Below are 15,288 nucleotides of genomic sequence, written 5' to 3'. Positions count from 1 at the left end.
GAAGTAGATTGCCCAACCTTCCTTCCGAGGAGTGGCTGGTGGGTTTGAACCGCCAGCCTTCTGGTTAGCAGTCAAGAGCCTTAGGCACTACACCACTTTATCCCTAGACAAATGCTGCCCCTTTGATTTCATATAGCTGACTGTTCTAAGGATCGTGTATCTCCTTGGTTCACCTTATAGTTCTGGTCTACTGTTCTGCTGAAAGCTGAGCCGTCAGAGTGAGTTCAGGCTCAAAGGGTATCTGATGGTCATAGTCTTAGGGGTTCTAACAATCTCCATCAGACCAGTAAGCTTGGTCATTTTTATGATTTTGAGTTTTGTCCCATATTTTTCTCCCACTCTACCCAGGACGTCCTGCTGTGATCCCTTTAGAACAGCCAGCAGTGGTAGCCAAGCACCATTTAGTTCTTCTGCTCTCAGGGTTGTGGAGGCTGGGGCTCACCACGGTGCATTAGTCCTTTGGACTAATTGTTTCCCTACGTATTTGATTTCTTTCACCCTCCTTTGCTCTGGGTGGGGAAAGACCACTAGATGTACCTTAGATGGCGTTCACAAGTTTTTTTCTTTTAATTTTTATTGTGATTTGGGTTAAAGTTTACAGAGCAAGTTTACTTTCCATACAGCAGCTCACATACACTTTGTCTCATGACATTGATTACAGTTTACCACAATGCATCAACTCCCTTCCCACTTCCTCCCCATAGTTACTTCTTCCCTATATCTTTCCCTCCCATGCACTCCTGCCCCCCAAGCTGTCTCTCTGTGCATACACAGCCCTTCTATTCTTCAATGATTGATCTCTCCAAGGAGTGTATCTACCTAATGTAAACGTTCACCTCATATGCCTGTCTTTTGTTTGGCTGGAAGCCACAAGAGTGGGTTCAATTCCAGACCTGCAGGGCAGCTAGGGGCCATAGTCTCAGTGGTTCCATCAGGCTCTACCAGACCAGCAAATCTGGTCTTTTTTTTTTTTAAATGATTTTGAGTTTTGTTCCACATTGTTTCCCTACTCTATCCAGGATCTCCTACAGAGATCCCCCTCCAAGTGTTCACAAGCTTTTAAGACCCCAGTTGCTACTCACCAAAGTAGGATGTAGAACACTGTTCTTGTGGTCTATGTTTTGCCAGATGACTTTGATGTCCCCCAAGACTGTGGTCCTGAGCCCCTGGAGCCAAATGACTCATTCCCTCAAGGTGTTTGGTTATGACTAAGAAGTTTTCATAACTTTGTCCCCCGTGTGCTTTACTATATTCATGGACATATTAGCAGCATATATAAATACATATGTAGAAAGATCCCCAGTCAAACCTATGTGTATTCATAACTGTAGTCCCATTTACCTTCTCACACCTCAAACTTATATTTAAGAACGCCTCATTTAAACATTTTATTCCACTGGCATGTAATTAAGCTCAGATTTTCTGATCGATTATCATTTACAAAGACTTTAGGGCTCAAACTGTCCACAAACATCTTAGACCTCAAATCTCTCCCCTTCCAACAGCAGTGGGTAGGGATGTGTCAGGTACAGTGTTCACTGTTTTATATAATCTTCATTATTATTATTCCCATTGCATGAATAAAAAGGCAAGCCCTGGTGGCACAGTGGTTAAGATGCTCACACATAACCAAAAGGTTGGTGGTTTGAATCTACCAGCAGCTCCATGGGAGAAAGATGAGACAATCTGCTTCCATGCAGATTTACAGCCTTGGAAATCTTATGGGGCAGTTCTACTTTGCCCTATAGGATCACTATGAGTAGGAATCGACTCGATGGCAGCAGGTTTGGTTTAGTTTGGGTACAGATGAAAAAATAATCTTAGAGAAATCAAATAATCTACCTAAGACCACATGGTGTATTTGACTCCTAAGCTCCAGTCTCACTGCCAGGTGCAGCATATCTCTATTTCAGTAAGGCCTTCTGAACTAAGTGAAGAAATGTGGGCTGGATAGTCATAAAGTTCTATGCCTTCACAATGGTACTGAAATGCTTGACTGATCAGTGTCAACTTGCAGGATAGACGGTTTACCCTTTCCTTGTCTCTGTGTTGTTGTTGTTATGTGCCATCAAGTTGTCTCCGACTCATAGCGACCCCTTCTTGGGTTTCCGAGGCAGTATCATTACAGAAGTAGATTGCCCAATCTTCCTTCCAAGGAGTGGCTGGTGGGTTTGAACTGCCAACCTTCTGGTTAGCAGTCAAGTGCCTTAGGCACTATGCCACATTTTTGTCAGTGGCATAGAAGACTTGTTTATTAAATTTATGCTAAATAAAACTGGGACTGACAACTACTATGATAAATTGTCAAAGCAAGATTCATAATTTTCTTGAGGCTGGAACTCCGGCTTGAACTCAATGGGAAAAATGCAAAGCCTTCCTTTTATGTCTGAAACAATCAATCATGGACACACAGAATGGAAGAAAATGGTGACCATGAGTATGTGAAAAAAAAAAAATAATAATAAACCTGGGAGGTTTAATAGATGGCCAGCTAGATTTGAGCCAGCACTTGGGGAATTTGTGAAAATCTATTGCCCTTGAGTTGATTCATACCCATGGTATAGGACAGAGTAGTATTGCACCACAGGATTTCCAACACTGTTATCTTTATGGAAGCAAACTGTTACATCTTTCTCCCACAGAGTGGCTCAGTGGGTTCCAACTGCCAACCTTTTGGTTTGTAGTTGAGGTCTTAATCACTGTACCACCAGAGCTCCTTGGATTTGTGAAACAATAATGTCAAATCCCAGGAAGCTACCATATTTCTATTCTTTGTATTGGATGGACAAGAATGTTGGTAACCAGTATGATGAGCAATTAGAAATTATGTCCCTAAGCATAATCTGAGGAAATCATTGAGTTTAGCTGGGACAGGATTACCTGACAACTGCCTTTCCATACTGCAAGATCTCTCAGGGATGTCAGCATGTGCTGCTCCAGAAAGCAGTGCACAAGCATTTTTACCAATTCCAGCATCCAATGATGGCTGGACCACCTGGGGAAATGTCATTCTCTCTGCCTTTACAAGTATCAGAAACGTTGCTGACAGTTGTCAGGAACATCTTTGATCTTACTTTTGCCATCTCTTCAAGATTAAGATCCTATTATTTTATATATTACATCTCAGAAAGAGCTTCACATCTTAACATGATAAATAGTCAAAGCAAGATTCATAATTCCATAACCCCATGCCATCTGAGTGGATCACACAAATCAGTTACATGTCTCCTAGCTTGTCAACTCTCCTCTCCTTGCCAACCAATCAGCATTTCCTGGAACACATGAAGCACCAGGGCCCTTGGAGGCACCTGCTCAGCTCTCATTGGGCAACTTTTCCTTCACCTCAAAACCAACGTGTCCAAAGCTTTCCTGCCAATACACACTCCATCCCAACTCCTCTACTCATGTCAGACTGTTGCTATTGTTGTTGTTGTTGTTGTTAGGTGCTGTCAAGTTGTCTCCGACTCCTAGCAACCCTATGTACAGCAGAATGAAACACTGCCTGGGTCCTGTGCCGGCTCCATGATACTGGCTATACTTGAGCCCATCGTTGTAACCATTGTGTCAATTCATCTCATAGAGGGCCTTACCCTCTTTTGTTGACCTTCCACTTTACCAAGCATGATATCCTTCTCCAGGGAATGGTCTCTTCTTATAACATGACCAAAGTAGGTGAGGTGAAGTCTGCCCATTCTTGCTTCCAAGGAGCATTCTGGCTGCACTTCTTCCAGGACAGATTTGTTAGTGCTTTTAGCAGTCCATGGTATTTTCAGCATTCTTCACCAGCACCACAACTCAAAAGCATCGACTCTTCTTCGGTCTTCTTATTCATTGTCCAGCTCTCACATATATATGAGGTGATTGAAAATATCATGGCTTGTGTCAGGCACACTTTAGTCCTCAAGGAGACATCTCTGTTCTTCAGCACCTGAAAGAGGTCTTTTGCAGCCAATTTGCCCAGTGCTATATGTCATCTGATATCTTGACTACTTCCACTGGCATTGATTGTACAACCAAATAACATGAAGTCTTTGACAACTTCAACCTTTTTTCCATTTATTGTGATGCTTATTGGTCCAGTTGTGAAGATTTTTGTTTTCTTTATATTGAGGTGTAATTCATACTGCAGACTGTAGTCTTCAATCTTCATCAGTAAGTGTTTCAAGTCATCCTCACTCTCAGCAAGCAAAGTTCTGTCATCAGCATATTGCATGTTGGTTAATGATTCTTCTTCCAATCCTGATGCCATATTCCTCTTCATATAGTCCAGGTCCTCAGATTATCTGCTCAGTGTAGAGACTGAATAAGTATGGTGAGAGGATACAACCCTGACACATTCCTTTGTTGATTCTAAGCCATGCAGTGTCTCCCTGTTCTATTTGAACAATAGCCTCCTGGTCTATGTACAAGTTCCTCATGAGTACAATGAAGTGTTCTGGAATTCCAATTCTTTTCAATGTTATCCACAATTTGTTATGATCCACACAATCAAATGCTTTTGCATAGTCAATACTTGGAAGGAAGGTTGGGCATTCCTACTTCCGTAGTGATACTGCCTTGGAAACCCAAGGAGGGGTCGCTATGAGTCGGGCCGACTCAATGGCAAATAACAACAACAACAACAACAGTCAATAAAACACAAGTAAACATCTTTCTGGTATTCTTTGCTTTGAGCAAAGATCCATCTGAAATCAGCAATGATATCCCTCATTCTACATCCTCTTCTGAATCCAACTTGCATTTCTGGAAGTTCTCTGTCAATATACAGCTACAACCATTTTTGAATTATCTTCAGTAAGACTTTATTTGCATGTGATATTAATGATATTGTTTGATAATTTCCACATTCTGTGGGGTCACCTTTCTTTGGAATGGGTACAAATATGGATTTCTTCCAGTTAGTTGGTCAGATAACTGTCCTCTAAATCTCCTGGCATAGCCGAGTGCATGCCTCCAGTGGGGCGTCCACTTGTTGAAACATCTCAGTGGGTATTCCATCAATTCCTGGAGCCTTGTTCTCCACAAATTCCTTCAGTGTAGCTTGGACTTCTTCCTTTAATACCATTGATTCTTGATCATATGTCACCTCATGAAATGGATGAACATCAACCAATTATTTTTGGTACAGTGACTCTGTGTATTCCTTCCATCTTCTTTTGATGTTTCCTCCATCATTGAATATTTTGCCCATAGAATCTTTCAATATTGCAACTCAAGGCTTAAATTTTTTCTTCAGTTCTTTTAGCTTGAGAAATGCTGAGCATATTCTTCTCTTTTGGTTTTCTAACTCCAACTCTTGGCACATTTCATTATAATAATTGACTGTCTTCTAGAGCTGCCCTTTGAAATCGTCTGTTCAGCTCTTTTATCTTGTCACATCTTCCATTTGCTTTAGCTACTCTCTGTTTAAGGGCAAGTTTCAGAGTCTCTTCTGACATGCATTTTGGTCTTTTCTTCCTTTCCTGTCTTTTTAATGACCTTTTGCTTTCTTCATGGATGATGTTCTTGATGTCATCCCACAATTCTTCTAGTTTTCAGTCATTGGTGGTCAATGCATCAAATCTATTTTTTAGATGGTCTCCAAATTCAGAAGGGATATTATCAAGGTCATATTTTGGCTCTCACAGACTTGTTTTAATTATCTTCAACTTCAAGTTGAACTTGCATGTGAGCAGTTGATGGTCTGTTCCACAATCAGCACCTGGCCTTATTTTGGCTGAACTTACTGAGCTTTTCCATCATCTCTTGCCACAGATGTAGTTGATCTGATTCCTGTGTACTCCATCTGGCGAAGCCCACATGTATAGCCACCATTTGTGTTGTTGAAAAAAGGTATGGCAATGAATAAGTTGTTGATCTTGCAGAATTTTATCATGCAATCTCCAGCATCATTTCTATCACCAAGGCCAAATCTTTCAACTACTGGTGATTCTTCTTGGTACCCAACTTTTGCATTTCAATCACCAGTGATAATCAGCACATCTTGATTGCATGTTTGGTCAAATTCAGACTGCAGAAGTTGGTAAAAATCTTCATTTTCTTTATCTTTGGTGGTTGGTGTGTAAATTTGAATAATAGTAGTTGTTCTGGTTACCTAGTACTGCTCTGACAAGAATATACCACAAATGGGATGGCCTTAACCAACAGGAGTTTATTCTCTTACAGTTTGGAGGCTTTAAGTCCAAGTTCGAAGTGCCAAGCTCTAGGGGCTGGGTGAAAGCCCCTCAACCTTGGGGTCCATGTCTGCCTACTGCTCCCGGCCCACTGGAGCTAGAGGCGTTTCTTCACTCAGACAGCTGCTGGCTGCTGAGGCTGAGAAGCCCCAAGGTTGACAAGTCAAAAGGCACAGTCCCGATATTACCAAACCACATGACAGGCCATTAACTTAAGTCCACTGTAAGTCCCAAGGTCGGCAGAGCATAGCAGGCTGATGAGCAATGACACCATTGAGACCATTTCCAAGCCTTCTCCTTATATACAGGAAGCAGACCACATCTCAAGGGCAGCTATTCAGCTGCTTGTGGTAGATCCCACCATGGAGTTGATTGCCAGTCTCATCACGGGGAATAACCATCACCAGCTGCTCAGCCACTCAACCAGGCCCAGCCAAGTTGACACAAAAACATAACCACCACAGTAGTATTAACTGGTCTTCATTATAGGGCTAAGGATATTAGCCTATCACTGACAGCATTGTACTTCAGGATAGATATTGAAACATTCTTTGTAATGATGAATGCCATGCCATTCCTTTTCAATTTGCCATTCCCAGCATAGTAGATCGTATGGTTGCCTGATTCAAAATGACCAAAACCAGTCAATTTTAGTTCACTAATCTTGGGGCATAGTGCCTAAGGCACTTGACTGCTAACCAGAAGGTTGGCATTTCAACCCACCAGCCATTCCTCAGAAGGAAGATTGGGCAATCAATTTCTGTAGAGATACTGCCGCGGAAACCCAAGGAGAGATCACTATGAGTCAGAGATGACTTGATGGCTCATAACAGCAAAACCTAGGACATCAATCTTTATGCGTTCCATTCCATTTTTGACTACTTCTGATTTTCCTAGATTCATTCTTCGTACATTCCATGTTCTGATTATTAATGGACATTTGCAGCTGTTTTTTCTTGTTTTGAGTTGTTCCTCATCAGCAAATAGAGGTCCAGAAAGCTCTACTTTATCCATATCATTAAGGTCAGCTCTACTCTGATGAGGCAGCTCTTTCCCAGTCATATCTTGAGTATCTTCCAACTTGAGGGGCTCATCTTCCAGCACTGTATCAGACTATGATTCAGAGCTGTTCATAAAGTTGTCCAGCAATATATCAGACAGTATTTCACTGCTATTTATAAGGTCTTCACTGGCCAATTCTTTAAGAAGTGGATGGCCTCTTCCTTCTTCCCAGTCTGTCTCAGTCTCTCTCATGGCAGAGGCAATGCCATATTCCTAGTTGTGCAGATACAAAATTGGGACCCTATCTTTGAGTCCTTCTTTTATTTTTCTCTATCTAGAAACCCAGTCCTACAGAGCTATACCTCAAAATGCCTCTATATTTCCATTATTCTCTGTTTCTGCTGCAACCACGCTCCACTGCCTCAGAACTATGCCACTGTGTAATTCCCCTAGCTTCCACCTCTGTCAGTTTCTTCCCTGTCCCTACTCCATTCTACACACCACATGCTATTTTTCATCCTCTTACTTTCTTGAAGAGAAACCTTTCAGTGGTGGCTTCCCAGTGTATGTGTGTGTGTGAAGAAAAGGTGGGCTCACCTGTATGTGTATGTGTGTCGGGGGGGGGGGGACATGGCCAGGGCTCCCCTGGCTCGTGTTTAGCAGGTGGGGCTAAGTGGAAGGAGGAAAGGATGCTGTTATGGATAGGACTATGCTCCTCAAAAATATGTCTTGACAAAAATGTCCAGAATTACTGGGCAATTAGAGAATGGTGAAACCTCCATGACTATGGCCCTAGGTTATCATTGAGGCCTGGATCTGGACTCACTTCCATGGATTAGCTCTCAGCCTACAATCAAACACCTACCCCAGGGAGATGTTCCCATCTACCCTAGGAAGATATACCCCTTACATCAATCAGCCATGAAACATCAGAAGGGCAGCATTTGCATAGAGGGAAACCTGGGCAGACATGAATGAATACATAAGAGGAACACAAGGAAAGGGTAGTAACAGGGAGGAGGCAGTAGAAGAACATTTTATTGCTGGGATTTTAATCAGGGTCATGAAACCAAATGTGCATGAGCTGTTGAGAGTAAAACAAATCTCCTTGGAAAATTTGTACCTATATCACAATAAAAATTTAAAAAAGGAAAAAAAAAAAACCTCACAGCTTACACAGCTATATCTCTGAATGGGGAATTACTCTCAAAATTATAATATATATAAATCACACACACACACACACATAGTTGTTGTTGTTATGTGCTGTCGAGTCAGACAGCACATAACAACTCATAGCGACCCCTCCTTGGGTTTCCAAGGCAGTATCACTATGGAAGTAGATTGCCCCATCTTCCTTCCGAGGAGTGGCTGGTGGGTTTGAACTGCCAGCCTTCTGGTTAGCAGTCAAGTGCCTTAGGCACTATAATTCCAGAGCGTGTGTGTGTGTGTGTGTGTGTGTGTATGTGTGTGTGTATATATATATATATATAAAACCCCTGTACCTGTATGACCCAGTTTGGAAATAAAGGATTTTCTTTTGTTATGCTAATGTGGCCACACCAACGGAGTCAGAGTCAGAATCACTGTCCTCAAGTCTGATCCCACTCATAGTGACCCCTCCTTGGGTTTCTGAGGCAGTATCACCACAGAAGTAGATTGCCCAACCTTCCTTCCAAGGAGTGGCTGGTGGGTTTGGAGTAGCTGGTGGGTTTGAACTGCCAGCCTTTTGGTTAGCAGCCATACGCTTTAGGCACTACGCCACCAGAGGTCTCTACCAGAGTAGTAGTTGCTGTTGTTGTTATGTGCTGTCGAGTCGGCCCAACTCATAGCAACCCCTCCTTGGGTTTCTGAGGTGGTATCACTACAGAACTAAATTGCCCAATCTTCCTTCCAAGGAGTGGCTGGTGGGTTCGAACCATCAGCCTTCTGGTTAGCAGTCAAGTGCGTAGGCACTATGTAGAGTGAGTCGTAAACCTACTCACTTCTGAGTTATAAAAAGAACAGAACAGACAGAGAGACATACAAAGAGGGGAGACTGGCCAAGGAGCTCCAAGGATGGTTGGCAGACACCAGAAGCTGCAAGAGAGGATCCCAGAAGGAACAGTCCTAGCTGAAACCCTGATTTGGACTTCTAATCTCCAGAGCTATGAGAAACTAGATTTCCATTCTTTATAGCCACCCACATGTAGTAATGCTGTTACAACAGTACTGAGCAACAGATGCCTACCCTCCCACAAGTGCAGTGAAAGTCTGAAGATCTGTGGTTTACCACCAAGGGGACAAATGGAAGAATTGGATTCAAAGGGGCCACCAGAAAAGGAGAGAGAAGGACTAGCAAATGTGGACATCAAGAGAGAGAGGGCAGGTCTGATAATTCATACAGACAAAGAGAGACAGGCCTTCTGTCTTAGGGTGACAAAAGGCCTTAATACATAAGCTGAAACATCTGATCCTAGTTCATTAGACTCCCAGATGTATGAAAATTTAACTACATTAAGAAGAGAAAAAGTCCACAACCTGTGATAAGCCATAAACATACATTTGCTTCTTACCTCTCACTGGGGAGTTTATAGATGAAGTCCTGTAAATAGAATGAAATGCTTTCTTGGAAATACTTTTTTTCTTTCATTTAGAAAGTAATTATTTGTCACCTAAACCCTGAGGTCACTTTGTAGCTATAAAACAATTGATTTTTTTTTTTTTTTTTAAATAACGTATCATCCTTAAGTACTGTTGTGTTATGTTGTTATTTGCCGTCGAGTCGGACCTGACTCATAGCGACCCCTCCTTGGGTTTCCGAGGCAGTATCACTACGAAAGTAGATTGCCCCATCTTCCTTCTGAGGAGTGCCTGGTGGGTTTGAACCACCAGCCTTCTGGTTAGCAGTCGAGTGCCTAAGGCATTATGCTACCAGAGCTCCCTTAAAATATCACCTATATGAGACCAAACAGTCAACAACAACTTTGAAACAAAGATAAGAACGTAAGGGGAAGAGGAAAGTGACTAGCTTAACAGAAACAGAACCACCCGAACAGAAATAATCAGACTCTTCAGACACTGTGAAGAACATAACCATCACAGAGCAACTTATGTCAGACTTGGTGCACAGGAACTCAAACTGCTGTACAAACCTTCACTAAACACACAATAAAATATTATTTAAAATAATAATTATTTTATTATTTGGCTACAAATGCATCATTTTCTCCTCTGGCTATGAGTCTCAAATATCTGGAAATATGTATCACATAATGACCCACTGGCAAGCTGCAAAATCACATTTTGTTGCCTTTCATACATGAAAATGAGAAATTATGAAAACAGAATGACAAGATTTCTATAAGCCAGGATTTCATCCATCTACTCTGTGACTGTGTAAGGCAAAAACAATAGGATTTCTAGGTAAACCTTTTAGGTTAAAAGAATCTGACTCTGCATCAAAAGAAAACCCTAGGACCCCTGGCTTTCTTGATTTTGTAATGTACTCAAATTGGGAAAACCTACCATGGCTTTATCACCCAATCTTTGTGGCCAAGGAAGGGACTGAGGCTTCATTCTCAAAACCTAAGGCTGACATATCTGTCATTCTTTCAGGATTACTCACTAAACTGGTCCTGAAGGTGAGAGCCATGTCAGGGGAATATTGTTATCAGTTTTGTAAATAAGAGGTGATCTCATTAGAACGATACAAATGGCTACTGGAGCTGCTGCTGTCAGCCACCAGCCGGGAACTAAGCACACTCTGCAAGGTCACGTGGGACCTGTACCTGATGTCACAGTAAGTGGCACACGGCTGCCAGCATCACCTAGGTTCTCCTTATTAACCAATCTTCAAGATCCAAGGCATAGGGCTGACTCTTGGATCTATTTTCTTGTCCTATAGTGGCCAGCACTGTGTTGGACACAGGACCCAGAGACCGCTATGGACTGCCCTTTGAAAAAATGAAAGCTGGAGAATGAAGACAGCACCAACCCAGTGCTGCTGCCTCCAAATGTCTGGGGAGGAGGCAAACACACCACCTCAGACAGAGGCCTTAAGAAGAGGACATGTGTCTTGAACAACTGTAGTGGTAGAATAAGCACACACTGCATGTGCTATAGAGTCCCTGGGTGGTATAAACAGTTGGTGCTCGACTACTAACTGAAAGGTTAGAGGTTCGAGTCCACCTGGAGGCTCCTTGAAAGAATGGCTTGGAGAGCTACTTCCAAAAAATCTGCCATTGAAGATCCTATAGAGTCTCACTCTCATCTCACACATGAGTTCCCGATAAGTGGCACTCAACCTGATGGCAACTGGTTTAACTGGCCAGTGTGTTATACAAGGAAAGGAGCTGGTAAATTATAATTTCTAACACCAAAGCCTGAGGCTTTTTGATTTTATGATTTTTTTCATGCTGTTTAGAAATACACTAAGGATTTTCCTGTGTTTCTCTTTGGTTGGTTGTTTTCCTAACAGAAAGATTCCAAAGAAAAATTGGCATGATGCCATCTTGAATGTTGAAACTTCTTCCCCAACTGCTAAGCAGAGAGATGAGGTTGTTATCTCTTTTTTCTTTTTCTTGTGAGCTCTCTTTTCTTCCCCCATGGGGTCTCAGTCCCACTTTCCCCCATTCTCTCCTCTTCTTTGTGCCTTTCCTCTATGTTCTCTCCCTCTCATGTTGATTTCCTACCCTCCTCCAGTTCCACCAAGGAGTTCTGGTACTACAGTGGTTAAGGCGTTTGGTTGCTAACCAAAAGGTCAGTGGTTCAAACCACCATCCACTCCACAGGTGGTAGATGAAGCAATCTACTCCCATAAACATTTACAGCCTTGGAAACCCAACAGGGGTGGCAGAAGTGATATGATGGCAGTGAGTTTGGCTTTGGTTTTCCAGTTCCACCAGCCCTGATCTTGCTCACAGTCTACACTCATACCCATAGTGACTCTGTTCTTATTACATACATGCTAGGTTTTGCTGCCTGTTACAAAGTAGGGTTAGTTCAGTGGCATCACCAGAGCTGGTACCACCCAGGGCAATAACTCATAGTGTCACACACATCCCTTGTCTCCCATAGACCAGCTGACTGGCAACCCCTCCCAACAGGTAGAGTAGCCCAGCCTGGCCCACCCCACAGGGCCCCACCCTACCTCTCCCAGCTTGTCCCCACCAGTCTCCCCACACTCATCCCCCTCCCACTGGCCTAGGAGGAAACCCTCTTCTCTGCTCAATGGCAGGCACCTTGGACCATCTGCTTACCCCCTGACTGGTGAGTGATGGGATGTATGTGATGAGTTACTGTACTGGGTGACAAGTGACACCAACCCTAGTGATACCACTGTCATGGCAGCCCCTTCCCATGTGGTGCTGGCCTTTCCACCACTAGCACTGACCTTGGGATCATTTTAATGTCACCCTCACCTGACAGTGTCAGGAGATGTGGTCAGCACCCACTACCCCACCCCCACCACATTCCTAGTGACACCAGGGGTCTAGTTGTTGGTATTTCATCATGAGATCTGGTGGTGCAGTGCCTAAGGCATTTGACTGCTAACCACAAGGTTGGCGGTTCAAACCCACCAGCCACTCCATGGAAGGAAGACTGGGCAATCTACTTCTGTAAAGATTTACTAACTCAGAAACCCAGTGGGGGTCGATATGAGTTGGAATTGACTCGATGGCAGTGGGTTTGGTTTTTTGGTTTATATGAAGCTGTATGTTTAAATTCAGAGGTGATACCAATCAAAAGTCCATTTTCATTTGTACTATCTCCTCCAGTCTCCACAGTTTGGGGCTCTTCAAGACCATCCAGAAAGCCTTGGGGAAAGAGTGGCTTCCAAATGAAGAGGCTCCCAGAATATGGGGATGCCAGCCTCCAGCAGAAGGAAGGTAAAACAGAAAACAGTAAAACAGAACATGACATTGAAACCTTTCCCTGGCCTGTCTAAAGCAATACCTAGGCCCAGCATCCCACTCAGCTCTCAAGGTCACCTACATCAGTTTGAAAATAGTAGCTTCCATTTTCTGTAGAACACAAACAAACAAACAAAAACTGGTTTCCAGTCTCCTGAGATAAATTGTAACTGTTTCTTTTATGAAATGGGGGAAAGATTCTATCACTAATAATACTAAGAAAAGGAAAGGAAAATTGAGAGGAAAATATAAAGAGTCAGCCAAAGACTGGGACCCAGCACATATCCATATGGCAGTGCCCATCCACAAAGAAAGGAGCCCTGTTACCACAGTGGTTAAGAGCTTGGCTGCTAACCAGAAGGTCAGCAGTGTGAACCCACTATTGTTCGGTAGTATAAAGATGTGGCAGTCTGTTTCCATAATATCACAGCTATTTCTACAGAGCTCCCATGGGAGCTCTGGTAGTGCAGTTCTTTAGGCAACTGACTGCTAACTAGAAGGTTGGCAGTTCAAGCCCACCAGCTGCTCCATGGAAGGAAGATGGGGCAATCTACTCCCGTAAATATTTACTGCCTCAGAAACAGAGTGGAGTCACTGTGAGCTGCAACTGACTTGATGGTGATGAGTTTGTTTTTTTGAGCTTATGGAAACCCTACAGGGCAGTTCTACTCTGTCATACAGGATCTATGAACTGAAATCAAGTGGCGGGCACAAAACAACAACTCATAGAGAAAAGGCACTCTCACCTACATGAAGGCACAATCACCAGGGCTCTAGGAAATTCTAAAAGGGAAAGATAGCCTAAAACTAGAACTGTACTTGTCACAAAGCAAGACTGAGAAGAGTGCTCCTAGAGTCCAGTGGAGTCCGGTGACTCAAGAAGGAGGTAATATAGGAGGCAAGGCCAGAGGACGTGACAGGCTCACCAGCAGGGGTGGGGGTTGGGCAGTGAATATAGTGTTGGAGAAGACCATGTGCTCTACACGGATGTCAGGAAGTCATGGAATCATTCCATGAAAATTGAGTTCAAATTCCACATCATCCAGGCCCTTAAGCGCAACCTTCATCTGCTGGACACTGTTGACACTACTCTTGTTGTTGTTGTTATGTGCCGTCGAGTCGGCCCCGACTCATAGCAACCCCTCCTTGGGTTTCCGAGGCAGTATCTAGCCACTCTGATTTCTTTCACAACCCCAACTGCCCTGGCTCCCAAGAGCTGAACCTACTCGAATCATCTGCACTTGCATCTGTTCAGGACAGAAACTCTTCTTACTTGGTCTTCCAAATCCCCCCCTCCAACCAAGTCCCTGAAAGCCCAACCTGAGAACCCCCAGAGGATGATGCAGAGCCTGGCCCAGCTTCAGGCACCTCTGGATTAACAGGGTAGATCTGCTTCCCTGGGATAGCACTTCCTGGGAGCGGGGGGATCCTCAAAGTCAAGGCCAAAGCATGGCCAACCAAAGTACAGCCAGGCCAACTCTCCCCAAGGCTTATGGGGGAAATTAAATAGATTCTCACAACCAAGAACTAGTTTCCTCATTTATAAAATAGGAATAACATTTACCTTACAGCAGTGTTATGAGGATTGAATGAGATAATGCTTCTAAAACACCTAGCACAGTGCCTGGTAAATCTTTAACAAACACTGGTTATTGTTATAATTCATAGTATAGCTGAAAGGTATTCTCAAATGCTTTCATCTACATATAGGAATGTTGTGGTTAGGTGTTGTTGAGTCAGTTTCCACTCTTAGTGACTTCATGTGACACAGCAGAAGTTCCCCCATCAGGTTTTCTAGGCTGCAATCTTTACAAGAGCAGATCACCAGGTCTTTACCTTCTGGAGTGACTGGGTGGCTTTGAACTATCTGTCTTCTGGGTAGCAGCTTAACCATTGTGCCACCAGGGCTCCTTACGTATAAGACTACACATATGCATATGTACAGCATATAAATATGTTAATTAGCTGACCATATATGAATATGAAACACAGCAAGCAAGATTAATACTATGTCTATGATATAATATTTTAATTAAAGATTAAAAACCAAATGCTTGATGCATTTGATTAAAGTTTGAAAGAAGAAAAAATAGAAACGTGTTAAGAATTCCTAAGCTACTAGTAATTTATGTGTGTTTAAATTCTATAAGGTAGTAAAAGTAGTCTTCATTTGTACTGTGACAAGCCTTGAGCAGAATGAAATACATTTTTCTGCAAAA

General features: G+C 43.0%; 1 protein-coding gene across 1 annotated transcript in view; it reads right to left on the bottom strand.

The window, feature by feature from the left end:
• Positions 1-15,288, bottom strand: part of FHOD3 (formin homology 2 domain containing 3) — a gene marked incomplete at its 5' end in the record, with an annotated part of 759,322 nt that overhangs the window by 295,356 nt on the left and 448,678 nt on the right. The gene's annotated exons all lie outside the window — the stretch shown is intronic.

This window comes from Orycteropus afer, unplaced genomic scaffold (genome assembly GCF_000298275.1).
Source record: "Orycteropus afer afer isolate SDZICR_OR568_19922 unplaced genomic scaffold, OryAfe1.0 scaffold00141, whole genome shotgun sequence".
In the NCBI taxonomy this organism is placed as follows: Eukaryota; Metazoa; Chordata; class Mammalia; order Tubulidentata; family Orycteropodidae; genus Orycteropus; species Orycteropus afer.
Note: the sequence above shows the minus strand (reverse complement) of the source record. Positions and strands in the feature narration are given on the sequence as shown.